At 42.3% G+C, this 14,331-nt stretch overlaps 1 pseudogene; it reads left to right on the top strand.

The window, feature by feature from the left end:
* LOC147611866 (putative germin-like protein 2-1) overlaps nt 1-11,806 on the top strand; it is a 48,770-nt pseudogene extending 36,964 nt beyond the window's left edge.
* Nucleotides 11,807-14,331: the final 2,525 nt, after the last annotated feature.

Genomic DNA, 14,331 nt, shown 5'->3' with positions numbered 1-14,331 from the left:
TTATAAATATCTTGCGTGTGCACCTCCAAGATACAAGCACAATTTCATAGGACGGTTGTCTCAACATGTGAGGATATTCAAATCACTTCTATGGCCAGTAGAGATGATTGATTCATCCTCCTATGATAAACAATCACTTCTTTTAATCCCTTAATAGTTAACCTTTGAAAAACAAATCCTAGGAACTAAGATCAGCTCTGATACCATTTGTAAGGTCTCCCCTTCCAAAATAGTCAAAACACTTAAGATAGTCTACTAAGTCTTAGCTTGGAGAAAATTTTCAACTCGTCCACACTTTGACCATGTAAAGATTCAAGGATACGATTTATTTTGGAGCAATTTGAATGCATTTGAATGAGTGGAATTTACTGGTTTTTGAGCTCTCACAAAACAGAGAAAAAGGAGTCAAGATTTGATGCATTTGGAGCGTGGTTTTGGCTAAAATCCAACCATTGATTGGTTTCACACATACCCAAGTGTGTTGGGCACCTATATCCATCTTCAATTAACACTTAAACAACTCCCGAATCCCTCAAATGCAAGCGGTGCAGACTGCACAGAGAAAACAGAGCAGAATTTTGATATAATTGAAGCGAGGAGGTCGATTTCTACTTGGTTGCTTGATACATTTCAAAATTTCTTTAGCAATTGGTTGCTATACACATTGGAGAAGAGGGCTACATGGTTGGTTTGATCAATTATGCTTACTTGAGCTGGGAATGAGCTGATTAAACAGGCTGTACTAGTTGCAGAGAAACAGAGTCATTTTAATTGAGCAATTAATCTTTGGTCTTATACAGTTGGACAAATTCCTCTTACATGGAGTTGATGGACACTATTGCTAAGCTAATGAATGCCTGGTTGCTAAATTTGGACAAATATTGAAGAAATTGGAGCCATTTTACTACTAGTTTTTCTGGTTTTTCCCAAAACAGAGAAAGGGGTTTTCAAAAATTGATATGTACACATGTCAAATGGTGTTGATATTCAACATTGAGGTTGTTTAGGTGTCAATGCAAGTTTCCCATACTTGATTGCACCACTACATTGTGATTTGGAGCGTGGAAAGCGCATCAAAGCAGGGTATCTCAGACTGCGTGAGCCAATTCATTTTGGATGCATATAGGTTGATTTTCTACATCAAATTTGAAGATTGGTGGTTACTTTGGAGTATCTGGAACACTCATTGGAGTGTGGTTGAGATAAGGAAGGCTCATTTACAGATTTGGAATTGTGCAGAAGAGGTGTTTTGCATTGAGCAAACATGTCGGATAATCCAGTATAGATTGTTGGTGAAAAGCTGGATAGGAAGAACTTCTAGGCATGGAAGTATAGGATCAAAAGTTTCTTGAAAGGAAAAGGTTTTTGGAATCTCATTATAGGTGCTGAGCCAGAGCCAGAGCTACCCCGACAACCTACACAGCAGCAGGTTATTGCTCATAAGCAATGGTCAGAAAGAGCATTCAAAGTGTTGCATTATCTGTCTATATGTATTTCTAATGCTTTGCTCATACACATACAGGATGCTGAGAATCCCAAAGATGCATGGGATACTTTGGTAAAGATGTTTGATACTACAGACACGAGTGCTCGCAAGTCTCAGTTGCGACAGCAGATACATAATGTGAAGCGGAATAAAAGGAGCATCCATGATTATGTGCAAGAAATAAAGAAGTTTGCAGATGCATTGGCAACAATAAATGTCCCCATGCCTGATGATGATTTGGTGGATATTACCTTACGTGGTCTTGGCAAGGAATATAAATCTAATGATACCTCTATCTCAGTGAGGAGTATAGGTTTACCAGACTTTGATGAGTTGGTTTCACTCTTACTTGTTGAGGAAATCAAACTCAGTGATTCATTTCTGGATGCATCTACTAGCCATGATGATAATGGCAGAAATCAGGATTTCTACTCGCAAAGAGGCTTTAGAGGTAGGGGGAGATTCACATCACGTGGACGTGGATGGCAGGACAGGTCTCCACAATAGAATTTTCAGCCTTCATATGGTGCTCGAGGTGGTCGTGGATATACACCTCAAAGAGGCAGAGGTAACCCTCGTGGTAGAGGATGTTGGCAAGGCCAACAAACATCTATGCAAGATGTGGAATGCCATTATTGTGGGAAATATGGTCATATGGCGAGAGATTGTTTCCGCAAACAGAATGATTTGAGAGGGGGTAGAGCACAACGTGGTGGTCATTATGGTGAAAATTATGCACAACATGGTGGTGGAAATTATGCATCAAGCAGTAATGATGGCACTGCAAATCATTTGTTCGCCATGAAACATGTTGTTGGATCGATGATGACAAATGCTGAGAATGATGATACTTGGTATATGGACTCTCGAGCATCAAACCATATGACGTGTCATGGTGAATAGTTTAAGCATATGAAGCCTATGGATGTGAAAGGCTATGTGGAAACAGGAGATGATACTCAGCATGCCATTACACATGTTGGTAGTGTACCATTGGTTATGCACAATGGTCAAACAAAATCTATGTCAGATGTATTGTACGTGCCTTCTATCACAAAAAGCTTGGCCTCAGTTGGTCAAATGGTGGAACAGGGATTACAGGTTCGTTTCAACGAGCATGGTTGCTTCGTTGAGGAATTCAAGAATGGATGTAGAGTTATTGCTAAAGGAAAGAAAGAAGGCAAGTTGTTTAAGCTGGATGCTGGAATTCCTGAGTTAAAATCAGCCATGTTCTCTAAAAGCAGGAATGTGGTACAGGACATTGATATGTGGCATAAGAGGATTGGACATGTCAATATACAGAGATTAAAGAACATGCAAACAAGAGGCATTGTCAGTGGATTGCCTAGATTCAAATATGATGGGAATATGCATGTTTGTGAAGCCTGTCAGTTTGGAAAGCAGGCAAGGTTGCGGTTTCCTAGAGAAGGAAATATGAGTAGCAGGCCACTTGAGATAGTACATAGTGATGTATGGGGTCCTGCACAAAACCCATCTATCAAAGGTAGTTTATATTATGTGACATTCATAGATGATTTCAGCAAGATGACATGGATATACTTTCTCAGAGAGAAGAGTGAAGTCTTGGAAAAGTTTATGGATTTCAAAGCTTTTGCAGAAAAGCAATATGGCTATTGGATTAAATGTTTGAGGACAGATGGAGGTGGTGAATACACCTCAAAAGCTTTTGAGCGTTTCTTGAGGAAGCATGGAATAAGAAGACAGTTGACTTGCAGGTATACACCTCAGCAGAATGGTGTGGCTGAGAGAAAGAATAGAGTCATATGTGAAGTGGCTAGGGCGATGCTCAATGAAAAGAGCATGCTAGATTACTATTGGGCAGAAGCATGTGCTACTGCAGTGTATATACTGAACAAAACACCTACAGTAGCCATTCATGGAAGCATGCCAGAGATGCGACTTACAGGTTACAGGCCAAATATTGGACACCTCAAAGTATTTGGATGCATAGCTTATGTACATGTCCCTGATGAAAGAAGAAGGAAGTTGGATCCTAAGGCAGAGAAATGTATATTTGTTGGATATGCACAGGATCGTAAGGCATACAAATGTTATAATCCACAAACTAGACAAGTGGTCATCTCACGAGATGCGGTGTTTGATGAGCTTGCTAGTTGGTACAAAGCAAAGGATGAGGGTGTCATTGAGTCACTTGAAGCTGATGTGCTTGTGAACTTGCCACAAGCAAGTTCTAGTTCTACTACTATGTCTGGGCCAGCAGCAACAGAAGCTGAGAGTAGTACTATACGTCCATTATCAGGACGTTTGAGGCATGAGAGTGTGAGCACTGGGAGTAGTGCTATGGATAAAGGCAAGAAGAAGGTTGAAGGCATTGGAATTACAGGTTGAGTCATCGAGTTCAGAGAGTTTGGATGAGGAGCTTGGCATACCTGTTTTACGCACACCTGGTGCTAGGCAGGACAGATATGTGCCACCACATGCTAGAGTTACAGGTGTACAGAGTGACCCGCATGCATTACGGAGATTCCCGAGAGTCAAATATCCAGTTGACAGATTGACATATCGAGATTTTGCTATGCATTATGCATATATGACATCTATGGTGAAGCATGTGGAACCTACATGCTATACAGAGGCTATTGGAAAGCAGAAAGCAATGGATGTTGAGATGGACGCATTGGTTCATAATGATACATGGGACTTGGTTGCATTACCAAAGGATAAGAATGTTATTGGATGTAAATGGGTTTACAAAGTGAAGTGCAAATCTGATGGTTCTATTGAGAGACATAAAGCAAGATTGGTAGCAAAGGGTTATGCACAAACCCAAGGTTTGGACTATGATGAAACGTTTAGTCCAGTGGTAAAGATGGGAATAGTGAGAGCAGTCATTACTATGGCTGTAGCTAATGGTTGGGAAATGCATCAAATGGATGTCAAAAATGCATTTCAAAATGGAGATCTACAAGAGGAAGTGTATATGGCACAGCCAGAAGGGTATGTACACCCAAGATATCCCACTCATGTATGCAAATTGAAAAAGGCATTATATGGTTTGAAGCAAGCACCTCGTGCTTGGAGTGATAAGATGAGCAGATATCTTATCTCTCTTAGATTTCAGATTTCTATAGCAGATTCTTCACTCTATGTGAAGAAGACAGAACATGGGATTATTTTACTCGTCATCTATGTGGATGACTTGATTATCACAGGTGATCATGGTGCAGATGTGATGCATGTCAAGAAAGCTTTGAGTGGGTAATTTGACATGAAAGATCTTGGTGAGTTGAGATACTTCCTTGGAATTGAAGTGGTCAAAGATCATGTAGGTACATGGTTAGTACAGCGCCAATATGCATTAGATATGTTGGCAAAGTATGGCATGACAGGGTGTAAGCCTATGAGTACACCTTTGGAGCAAAATGTGAAGTTGCGGGCTGATTATGGCGAGGAGTTGGATGATCCATCGATGTACAGAAAGATGGTTGGTAGTCTCATTTACATGACTATCACACGCCCGGATTTGAGTTATGCTATGGGGCTAGTCAGCCAGTTTATGCAGAGCCCCAGAAAACCTCATTTGGATGCAGTGAGACGCATTATGAGATATGTGAAGACCACTGCACATTATGGTCTACTTTATGAGAGTGGTAAAAGCTTTGACATACATGGCTACACAGATGCTGATTGGGCAAGTAGCTCATATGATAGGAGGTCTACTAGTGGTTATGCTTTTATACTTGGAAGTGCCATGGTGAGTTGGAGTAGCAAGAAGCAACCTGCAGTTGCTTTATCCAGTACTACAGAGGCTGAATACAGAGGTGCAGCCATTGCTACTTGTGAGGATATATGGTTAAAGAGTCTCTTGACAGATTTGTGTGAGCCTATTGATGGCAAAGTTGTCATTCATTGTGACAACATGAGCAGTATACAGTTGGCAAAGAATCCAGTGTTTCATGTGAGGACCAAACACATAGAGGTCCATTATCACTTTGTCAGAGAGAAGGTGTTGGATGGTACAGTTGATCTACAGTATGTGAAGATTGATGAGCAGGTGGCAGATATCTTTACAAAGCCACTTAGCAGGGAGAAGTTTGAGTACTTCCGTACTATGTTGGGAGTACATGGGATGAGCTTGAGGGGGAGTGTTGAGAGTCTTGATATCCCAAGCTCATTTACATCTTCATCGGCAGTACATCATGAGCTTGAGAGGGGCTGTTGAGATTCAAGCTCGATGTCAGTGGTGTGAGCTAGCTATGCTATATGTGCTGGCATGTTAGGTAGGAACATGTGTGAGACATAAATGACCGCGTGTCCAGCTGGTCATAGTGTGTGGACATTAGCTAGGGTTAGATGTGTGTGGACACAACTCATAGTGTTGTGTGTATTATGGATTATGGCATTGTGCATTGTGTGAGAAGGGAGATGGCTTCCCTCTATGGTTAGGGTTTGCAATATACATTAGGGTTTGCTCCTGTGTGTATGTCTCCTCCCCCTTTACCGTTCTTTCAACAACAGCACGACACAGCCCGAGGGGCGGACTCACTACACGACGGGGACGGGGTCACGGCACGGCTTTGAGGTTGTGTGATGGCATGGCTTGAGGGAGTGGGCTACTGTTGGATGGCTAGGAACGTTGAGAATGAGGAGATGATTGGAATGAATGATGCCTTTTTTTTAATATGGATTTATTCTGCTGGTTGGCGAGGATAATGTTGTTAGCCTATTTATCATAGCCTATTTGTCAGGGTCCTCCATGGCTCATAAATGCCCAAAAGCCTTTTTCTATGTTGTTGGATGGTTGTAGGGGTCCCAACCTGCTGTGATGCATGCCCTAAATTCTTTTAATGCCTTATGTACTATTGTAGTTACTATAGAAGCCCCATACACTACACATGCTGTAAATATTGTGATCTATGCTTGGGTACATGATTTAATTGTTGTAAATGCTTGGTTAGGCTATGGTACATGATGTTGGAGATGCTCCTTGTGCTTGAATGCCATGATAAATGCTCATGAGTGTTACAAGACGTAGAGCAAACATAACTAAGGAAACTCGACCAGCTACAAAAACCACATAGTGCTCTGGGTTATATGGTCTAGACCTCGATGTCAATGTCATGTTGGAGATATGGTGTTTTGGCTATTGTGGTTATGGTGTCCCTAGTCAATGACCTCAACTAGGGACAAGGTCAGCTAAGGGTCAATAATAGTCAGTTAGTGTCAGGGAGTTGTTTGCATAAGGAGCATTTAGGTAAGCCTTGGGACACAACAAGCCATGGCAGGGCCAACCCATAAAAGATAGCTTCTTGGCCCTATGAGGGCATGGTTAGTCATCATCAGTGGCTTGCCCTACACATGCCCATTGGCTATCGGCCAACATTACAACCTCCCATGGGCTATTAGCTTAGAAAATACTCCTCCTTGCATATAAGCTAAACCCATCATTTCATTTAGAGCATCACTCCTCCATAGAGCATAGTTGCATAAGAATCATGGCTTACATCAACATTGGAGTAGATCATCATGGCACACGATGGTCACATGGGCACTTATTTGAATGTGTGTGTGTGTGTGTGTGTGTGTGTGAGAGAGAGAGAGAGAGAGAGAGAGAGAGAGAGAGAGAGAGAGAGAGAGAGAGAGAGAGAGAGAGAGAGAGAGAGCTTACCACAATGCACTTCAAAGGAAACATTATGTTGTGGATCTTTATTGGGGCACGATAATGTGTGGCGGGACAAGTCTAGCTGATGTGAATAAAGCCCAGAGACAAAGCTTTCAAAGGACATCACTAAGTGGAAACAAAATCAGCTAATTGATTCCACTAAATAAACAAGAGCTCGTATTGAGCTCGCTGCTGCTATAGTGCAACGGGCTCAACAAAATGTTTAGGAACTATGAATTTAAAGTACTCTTTTATAATATACTATTTCTATATTTTAATGGAACTATCGATTTTTTTCCTGGTAGTCTGATAGTCTGATATTTTGTTGTTGTTGCCATTCTTGATGTTGTGTGCATCTTTTATATTCCCGGTAGTCTGATATTTTGTTGTTGTTGCCATTCTTGACATTGTGTGCATCTTTTATCTTGCATACATGTACTAGTGGATTGTTATTGTCTGCTTATAAGTTTAGATACAATATCCTTCTACATGTGTATAGATATCCATGGCAGACTTCGGGAAGTCAGGTCTCTTGAAAGCCATCAAGAGAGTATTGCGGAGTCTAGGTTTGAGTAGAGATGAGATAGAGGAGTACATGGGAGAGTATCTTGTATTGAGCATTGACAAGTTGGAGGCTACCCTCACTTGACTCTCTTGCTCCTTGCGGCCCTTTGTCCCTGGCAAGGGCACCTCTAAATCTGTGAGAGGAGGAGGAGGATCTAGAGCAGGAGGGTCAAGAGGAGGGGGATCAGGATCTAGAGCTAGCCATGGAGGATCAAGATCTAGAGCTCGACATGGCACCAAAGGATTAGGATCAGGAGCAGAACGTGGCACCATACAGCCAGATGAATATGTATAATTTCGATAATTTGTCTCTTTTGAGCTATCATTTATTTAAAAAATGGCTATAATACCTATATTTGGTCAATTATATAGGACATAGATGAGAGGTACATAGGAGCCTAGTGTTGTCACCCAGGAGCCTCCACAGAGGCATCGTCAACATAGGTATGAAGTATGTTTTGTATTTTATACTAGTTATTTCAATGTCTAATAACTATTTGTTTTAATTTCATTATAGGAGTGACGAGCGGAGTGTCACAGATCTGCCCAAGCAGACAGTCCCACCACCGTTGGTGCCACGATCTTGTATAGGGAACGTGGGCGTAGAGTTCTCCATTGACAAGCAAGGACACATAGTGGGCCGAGACAGAGGCAAGGTTTTCCGTCGTCAACTTTCGAGACCTAGTGGACCTCTATATGCCTGAGGTCCACAAGCTATGGGGATAAGAGATCTTTGATTACAATATGAGATGGTTGTAAATTGTAATTCAATTGGTTAATAAACACAGAGTTTTCATTTAAATGCAGGAACTAGGACGAGGTTAGCACGAAGTTTGTCCTCACAGAGCTCGAGTGAGAGTTGGAAGCTGGCTGGAGCCGCAAAGGTGTTCTACAAGAGTGTACGATTCTACTCAAACACCGAAGAGATAATTCATGGTAACAATACGCATCCATGTTTGAAAGACTAAAGTAGATGTGTAGACAAATAGAGAGAGAGAGAGAGAGAGAGAGAGAGAGAGAGAGAGAGAGAGAGAGAGAGAGAGAGAGAGAGAGAGAGAGAGAGAGAGAGAGAGGGTGTGGAGGTTGCTCGTTGTCGACAGCCATGCACAAACAGTGCGGGACTGACCACACTCAACCAGCTGGGCTAGGCAGGGCCGGGGCCCTGTCGACTGCTTGGCCATGGCTCCTAGGGCTAGCCCAACAACCTGCCTTGCCCAAGGGCTGGTGGGCATAGCTTAGGGCCTTACTGGCCCCTTGGGATTCTAAAGTCCACACCTTCTTAGGGTCTTGGGCTGAAGACCACCAAAATGATGGAGAGCTGCTTAGTATAACATGCAGAATCTTTGGGACCAAATCAGTAACTTTAATTCTCAAAATTCAGCAATCTTTCATGAGTGACAAAAATAACGCACAAAACTAAAGTAGATGTGGAAAAAATAAAGTGAGAGAGAGGGAGAAGAAGACACAATATTGGGTCCTGAATATCTGCAAGATTGGAGCTTCCCCTTGCTTGTGTATGGTTTGGCCACCCCAAGAAAACCAATTAGTTGTTGAGCAGCCACCCCAAGAAAACCAATTAGTTGTTGAGCAGCCGTTGGGCTGGCTATCTAGGCAGTTAATAACTAGCCCCGACAGCTTCCAGGGCATGTGGCCCACTCGGTTGGCTGGCCGATAGCCCCTCTTGCCCACTGGTGGGCATAGCCTGGGGACCTCCTCACCCCTTGGTTCAATAGCTCCCCCATGCCCACAACAAGAGCACAAGGCTCTGCTCTAGGGTAGCCTTATGGGATTCCCCCTTCTCTATATGCAATCCTACAAACACCTACAGATGTTCGACACCTAGTCGAGACAAGATACACCGATCACCTAACATCATTCTAGAGGGAGACTCACAGCACGGACTGGCACTGCTTCATGTGTAGGACAATGCACGCCTCACATTGGACATATAGAATTGGATGTATAGAGTGGAACCTAGGCTGACTCGTCTCCCGGACGACTGGGCTCACATGGGAGGGTGGTTACTTTACAGGATGAGGGTACCTAGTTTTTTCCACTTAGACACCCTACAAACAATCAAAAAGCAAGCATGTGTTTACCTTTAGTAGCTAATCTCTCCTAGCAAATGAAGAAATTTCCTTTCAAATTCTTTTATTGGAACATCACATTCAAAGTTGAAAATATAGTTGCATAATCTATTTTAGCATTAGATAGTCAAAAGTCCTCATTTTCTTAGGTACAAAGTTAATGTATACACCCTATCCCAAATTTGGATTGATTCCATAAAATGCTAATATCTTTTACATATACTCATGTGAGATTCCCACTTTATACCTTAGATATTCACATAATATAGAGCTTAACTTGATTTTTGAGAAAATGTTAAGCTATTTGTCTATTTTATTTAAATATTTCAAGGTCTTTAAAGTGTTATAATATACGTCACTTTCTGTACCCACAATAACTAAATGCCACAATCTTGTAGATGAAAAGAGTGGTAGATACTGAGACATTAGTAGAACGTGGTGGTTAATAAAAACTGCAAATCCAATGGTTGGATTTTTTAATGATCTCTTTTCCAAAATTCTTCCAAGATATCAGAAGGCCTACAAATATTATAATAATCTAATTTTAGTGACATTACATTTGTGATGTAAATCATCTAAAACCTATAGGGACTAGTGTTCTTGTAATGGTGCATCTATGGAAAAACAAATTGGATCACTCTAAGTATTGAAACATCATTTTTTAATCATTTCATCATATTTTTTTATTAATTTTTGATTAATTAGACTAATTTATATTAATTTAATTAGACTAATTTAAGTTATATTAGGTTAATTTAAATGCATGTGTATTTTATATTAGTTGCTTGATCTCATTTGACGTACCTTGCTCCCCAAAATTTTCTCTCCAAGCATTTTCCCAGTCTAGCATAAACTGGACAATACTGGACACCATGATCTTGCAACAACCCGAGACTAGTTTTCCACTCTAGGTCCTACACCTTCTTGTTCAAATATGTCCATGTGACATGCGAGGGATTGATCATAGTAAAACAACCTTAGTCTTAACTAAACTTCACTTAGTCTTTTGTACTACTTCATAAACATATTCGATACCACACAAGGTCTCCATTGCTTGATTTTTTGAATCCCTCTAAATGACCCTTCCACCAAATGAAGCTCCATCACATCTCGTCGTCGTCGAACTTGGTGCCAACAACCAATAGCAATTGGCTATAGGAAAACCCAAGAACCCTTACGAAATGCCTCTCTCACCCAAGCACCATCATCGTCCCTCTTGTTGTACAGTGAGATCTCCTCAATCTCATCTTTTGGTCTTCTTCGTGGTGCAGCCATATCAATTGTGAAGCTATAGTAGTGAGATTAGGGTTGGGCGATTGAGATAGAGAAAGAAAATGTAAAGATGCTATGCAGATTAGGGTTTCGGGCTTGATGGCTATTGAAGAGATGGAATAGGAAGGGAGGAAGGTTAATGAGAGGTCAATTTGGACATTTAGGAGGAAAAGCAGACTTGAAAATGAAATTTTTGACTACAATGAAATTTGATTTCGTATGCAAAGATGCCGCCATTGCGACTGCGGAGGACTTCGCGTCTTCGTTCATCGCCAAGGCTGGCAAGACATCCAACCGCTTGGGATTGGCCGTCACTCTGGCCTACGTGGCCAACTTCCCGGGTGTCAACACCTTCGGCATCTCCATGGCCCGCATCGACTTCGCGGTGGGGGCGGCGGCCTCAACCCGCCACATGTCCACCCCCGGGTGTCCGAGCTTCTGTACGTGGAGGAGGGATCCCTGTATGTGGGCTTTGTCACCACCGAAAACAAGCTCTTCTCCTAGACCATAAGACAGAGGGAGCTCTTCATCTTCTCCAAAGGCCTTGTGCACTTCTAGCTCAACATGGGCGGCAACGAGCCCGCCGTGGCTATTTCCGCCCTCACTAGCCAGAACCCCGGCACCTCGTAGGTCGCCAAGGCCACCTTCGTATCCAACCCGGCCATCGATGATGCTATCCTGGCCAAGGCCTTCCAAATCAGCGACAAGGAGGTGGAGCATTTGAAGAACGTCATTCGCAAGAGCTTGGTATAACATGAAAGTGAGTGAACACCTCACTTTTCTCCTTCATGAAATATACCCACACTTTCCTTGTGTGGTCATCAATAAATGTCACATAATATCTGCAGCCTCCCATAGACATGGTCTTCGTAGGACCCCATACATCTGAATGCACAACATCTAGTTTATTTCTGCTCACATATCTATTACGTGGGAATACATGCTTTGTTTGCTTTCCAAATTGGCATGCTTCACATATTCTCTATATACCTTCCACTTTAAACTTTGGCAGCCCTGTCATAATTCCTTTAGTCTGCATAGACTTCATTCGCTGCACATTCATATGTCCAATTCTTTTATGCCAAATGTCTGTGTCTACAACAGTTCCTGAACCATTTGCAAACATCGCAGCACTCATTTCAGGCATGTCTACATTCAACGTAAACATTCTGCCCACTCTGTTGCCTTTTGCAACCAACCTGCACTTGTCTTTAAAGTCTTCAACATAACAACCATCAGGGTTAAACCGAACCTGCAAACCCTGCTCAATCGTCTGGCCAACTGAAACTAGATTCTTTGTTATGTTTGGAACGTGAAGTACATCTGCAAGGTACTTCACTTTGCCATCCTGCATAGACAATGGCACATCTCCAACATGGGCAATTGGATGAGCAGTGTCATCCCCTATTTCCACAAAACCTGGTCTTTCCGGGTTTTTCATCTCCTTGAATCACTCCCCATGACTTGTCATGTGGTTCGAAGCACCTGAATCCACATACCACATGTCATCTTTTTGTGCTGCTTCAACATTTTTAGACATGGCATTCACGACATGCTGCATAACAAACAACCTTTCATTGTCCTCATTATTTTTGCTTGAGGATGCATAGTTGTTTTGCTGCACTTTCCCATTTTGCATGTCAGCCTGCTTCTTATAACATTCTGCCTGCACATGTCCAGGCTTACCACAATAATAGCATTCACGTGCATCATTATATTGCCTTTGCCAATTTCCATGGCCTCTTTGACTCCCCCTGCCTCTGAATTTGCCTCTTCTACCTGTGTGTTGTTGTTGTTGTTGTTGTGTATTCTGGGACTGTTGTTGTTGCTGGAGCTGGCCATAATTCTGATTACCTGTTCGGCCACCTCCTTGACCACGTCCACAGCCTCCTCTTCCTCGTCCTCTTCCTGAACTTGTGTAGAAGGCCTGTTGCTCCGAACTGTTTTTGGTTTGTGAAGACTGTTGGTCTTCACCCAAGCTCTTCTCTTCTATATTTAGCATAGACACCAAATCTATAAAGTTGGGAATGTTTTTCCGAGTCTGAATAGACGTCTTGAACGCCTTGTGTTGTGGCCCGAGACCACGTAGACAGACTTCCACCTTGTCATCATCATCTACTGACACACCAATAGATGCAAGGGATTCCACAATACCCTTTATCTTCAGCGCATAGTCATTCACAGACATGCTCTTTTTCTCCACAGTATGAAGTTCATTCTTCAACTATATCTTACGTGCCTTGGTATTTGTTTCATAGAGCTTTACCAAGGTGTCCCACGCCTCCTTAGGGGACTTGGCATCTTGAATGTGCCCAATCATGGTGTCCTGTATACTAATGGAAAGCCAATACATAACTTTCCTGGCTCCTTGGTTCCAGTCTTTAAACTCTTTCACATCTGCAGTAGTCAGATTTATGTCCGGTATCTCTGGTGCCTCTTCATGCTCACCTTCTATTAGTCCCAATAGCCCTTTCCCATTAGGAAATTTGTCAACCTGAACCTCCAAGCATGGAAGTTATTCTTATCAAGCTTCTCTACCACAATCTGGGTTATCCCATCATTTGACATCTTGCCAAACACACAATTTTACCAGAAACAGCACTCTGGTTTTTTCTGCACAAACTGTTGTATTTTCTGCAGCGGTACTGTAGTACTCTCAAATGTCACAACTAGTGACTTCAATGTGCATACATACACCCAATGGCAACTTTGCAGCACCCACAGTGTCTGCACAGTTAATCTGCGTTCCTGCAGTTCTTAAAACATAGTTCTGCAGAGAATTGATGACTTACCTGCAGTGCTCGAAATCGTCTGCTTTCTGAAAAACGGAGATCCAGACGCGCCCAAAACGCGATTTTGGCCCAAAATTTTTTGTCCGATAGAATAGTATATTTGCCCTATAGCTTTACTCCCGCGAAGAAAGCTCCTCAATCAGAGATCATTTGCCGGTGCCTCCCGTAGAGCTCCCGACAAGGGTGTAGTCACCAACGCAAATAGGGAAGAGTAGTTGAAGCTCTTACCCTCGTACCGCTTCCTATGGTTCTCTTGCTTGCAGCTCAGCCCTTAGCACGAACCAAGCTCTGATACCATGAAAAGATGCAGGGAGGAGGGAAGAGAGCTTGAGCTCTTGCAAGCACACACACACACACAAAACCCTAATAAAGAACACACAAGGTGAGAGGCTGAAAATCTTCTTCTTCACTCAACACTCAACACACCATATACAAAGATAAGAGTACACACAATATGAAAGGTACTCAACCAATACATACAAGGGT

Source organism: Cibotium barometz, chromosome 46, assembly GCF_041138505.1.
Source record: "Cibotium barometz isolate CiBa-2024 chromosome 46, ASM4113850v1, whole genome shotgun sequence".
NCBI classification, from domain to species: domain Eukaryota; kingdom Viridiplantae; phylum Streptophyta; class Polypodiopsida; order Cyatheales; family Cibotiaceae; genus Cibotium; species Cibotium barometz.
The sequence above is the reverse complement of the archived record's forward strand: the minus strand, read 5'-3'. Positions and strand labels throughout refer to the sequence as shown.